Here is a 3,234-nt window from a genome sequence, read left to right as displayed (position 1 = left end):
TTTAGAGCAGTAGAAAGATTAACCAGAAAGTTCTGGTAAAAGGCAAGGAGATTCTAAATAATTGGTAAACAATAAATAAAAAGGTTAAGTAAGATCTTAAAACTGTGTACACTGCACTTTCAAGAATCAGGGGGTCACTAAGAGTGAGTTTTAGAAAAACATCTAAATTTGATACTAAACTTTGGTTATAAAAAGTTCACTTTTTCACAAAAAATAATCCATCAGAAAACATTCCTATCTGGAAGTAGTTCTGCTGAGAGATGGCTATATTTTCTCATTACTGATAATGAAGTTTGTTCTGATAATGCTGTACTGATAATGATAGTTTGTTATCCAGCTTTGTGATAGAACTATCAAAATCCATTTGGAATTATGTTAATGAAAATTAATTAAAAATAAAAATAGTAAAAATAGGAATAATAGCAAGAAATTTGACAATTTTGTTGGAATGAACTTTTCCATCAATTCTCCTTTCTCACATTATTTCTTTTAAAATAATTTCATTTATTTTCATTTTGATTTAAGCAATTGAGATATTTTCTGAGATATCATGTAATTATAATTTAAAAACTAAACAGGAAAAGTGAAAAAAAAATAGGAAGGCAATGGGAAGCTAAAAAAAAAAAAGAATAGAAAGCAGTAAGAGTACCATAATCCTTAAATTACAAAGACTATAAATCAAAAGTCAGATTTATATTTTAAGACAATATAAATATATTTTAAGGAAAATCCCTCTAGTTGTTAGTGGAGAATGGATAGTTTTATTATCCCCACATTTCTGAAAGAACAGAGTTCTATTTAATAGAAACATATGCCATTCTGAGCATGACAGTCACTTGCCAACCAAACTCCCCTGTTTCATCCAGTTTTCTCATTGCATTTTTCACCTCTGTATTCCTCAGGGCACAGATCAAGGGATTTCACATGGATGGGATGATGGACTCAGACATAGACATCACCTTGTCTATGGGGTAGGTGGCCACAGGCCTGACATACAAAAACATACAAGGCACAAAGAACATGATGACCACAGTGAGGTGGGGGCCACAGGTGGAGAGGGCTTTATGCTGCCTTTCAGAGTGGCAGGACTTCAGGGAGCAGAAGATGACCACATAAGAAGTGATGAGGATGAGGAAGATGGCCACACACATCAACCTTCTGTTGAGGATGACTAAGAGACCCAGGGTGTGGGTGTCCATGTGGGCCAGTTTCCACAGTGGAAACAAATCGCATATAAAGTGGTCTACTGTATCAGGACCACAGAAGGGTATTTCATACATGAAGAGAAGCTGTACTGTTGCATGGAAAAATCCCCCCACCCAGGCCCCTCCCAGCAAGACGCAGCACATCCAAGGCCTCATGATGGTCATGTAATGAAGAGAATTACAGATAGCCACGGAGCAGTCATGAGGCATCATGGTGAGGAGGATGATGCCCAGTCAACCAAAGAAGTGCTCAGCAAAGAGCTGGACCATGCAGCTTTCCAGGGAAATGCCACAGATCTCAGAGAGGGAGTCCACAATCAACTTGGGTGCAATGAATGGAAGAGAAAGTGGCATCCAAAGGGACAAGGACTGAAGAAAAAAATACATGGGTGATCTCAGGTGCTGACTCGTAACAATGGTTATCACAATGAGGAAGTTCCCCAAAACGGTGCACACATCAGATCAGATCAGATCAGTCGCTCAGTCGTGTCCGACTCTTTGCACCCCATGAAGCATGCCAGGCCTCCCTGTCCATCACCAACTCCTAGAGTTCACTGAGACTCACGTCCACCGAGTCAGTGATGCCATCCAGACATCTCATCCTCTGTCGTCCCCTTCTCCTCCTGCCTCCAATCCCTCCCAGCATGAGGGTCTTTTCCAATGAATCAACTCTTCGTATGAGGTGGCCAAAGTACTGGAGTTTCAGCTTTAGCATCATTCCCTCCAAAGAAATCCCAGGGCTGATCTCCTTCAGAATGGACTGGTTGGATCTCCTTGCAGTCCAAGGGACTCTCAAGAGTCTTCTCCAACACCACAGTTCAAAAGCATCAATTCTTTGGTGCTCAGCTTTCTTCACAGTCCAACTCTCACATCCATCCATGATCACAGGACAAATCATAGCCTTGACTAGACGAACCTTTGTTGGCAAAGTAACGTCTCTGCTTTTGAATATGCTATCTAGGTTGGTCATAACTTTTCTTCCAAGGAGAAAGCATCCTTTAATTTCATGGCTGCAGTCACCATCTGCAGTGATTTTGGAGCCCAGAAAAATAAAGTCTGACACTGTTTCCCCATCTATTTCCCATGAAGTGGTGGGACGGGATGCCATGATCTTCATTTTCTGAATGTTGAGCTTTAAGCCAACATTTTCACTCTCCACTTTCACTTTCATCAAGAGGCTTTTGAGTTCCTCTTCACTTTCTGCCATAAGGATGGTGTCATCTGCATATCTGAGGTTATTGATATTTCTCCCGGCAATCTTGATTCCAGTGTTTGTTTCTTCCAGTCCAGTGTTTCTCATGATGTACTCTGCATATAAGTTAAATAAACACATACATGATTAGAAACACAGCAGAGTATTCTCCGCAGTTCTGGAGACCTCATAATGGCCAAAAGCATTAATTCCATCCCATTGTTTTGATCTCCCATGTGTTAGGTGATGATAGGAGCTCCAGCTAAGAGTTCAGCTCAGTTCAGTTCAGTCGCTCAGTCGTGTCTAATTCTTTGTGACTCCATGATTTGCAGCACACCAGGCCTCCCTGTCCTGGGACTTCACTCAAACTCATGTCCATTGAATCGGTGATGCCATCCAGCCATGTCACCCTCTATCATCCCCTTCTCCTCCTGCCCCCAATTCCTCCCAGCATCAGGGGCTTTTCCAATGAGTCAAGTCCCCTCATGAGGTGGACCAAGTATTATTCAGCCTCAGCATCAGTCCTTCCAATGAACACCCAGGACTGGTCTACTTTAGGATGGACTGGTTGGATCTCCTTGCAGTCCAAGGGACTCACAAGAGTCTTCTCCAACACCACAGTTCAAAAGCATCAGTTCTTTGGTGCTCAGCTTTCTTCACAGTCCAACTCTCACATCCATACATGACCACTGGAAAAACCATAGCCTTGACTAGATGAACTTTTGTTGGCAAAGCAATGTCTCTGCTTTTGAATATGCTTTCTAGGTTGACCATAACTTTCCTTCCAAGGAGTAAGTGTCTTCTAATTTCATGGTTTCAATCAACATCTGCAGTGAT

At 41.6% G+C, this 3,234-nt stretch overlaps 1 pseudogene; it reads right to left on the bottom strand.

The window, feature by feature from the left end:
* Positions 1-832: 832 nt before the first annotated feature.
* On the bottom strand, positions 833-2,633 carry LOC147352829 (olfactory receptor 4C6-like; annotated as a pseudogene).
* Positions 2,634-3,234: the final 601 nt, after the last annotated feature.

Source organism: Bos grunniens, chromosome 19 (assembly GCF_055505025.1).
Source record: "Bos grunniens cultivar Pamir isolate PY7600 chromosome 19, Bosgru_T2T1.0, whole genome shotgun sequence".
Classification (NCBI taxonomy): domain Eukaryota; kingdom Metazoa; phylum Chordata; class Mammalia; order Artiodactyla; family Bovidae; genus Bos; species Bos grunniens.
This window is presented reverse-complemented; position numbering and strand designations above follow the sequence as displayed.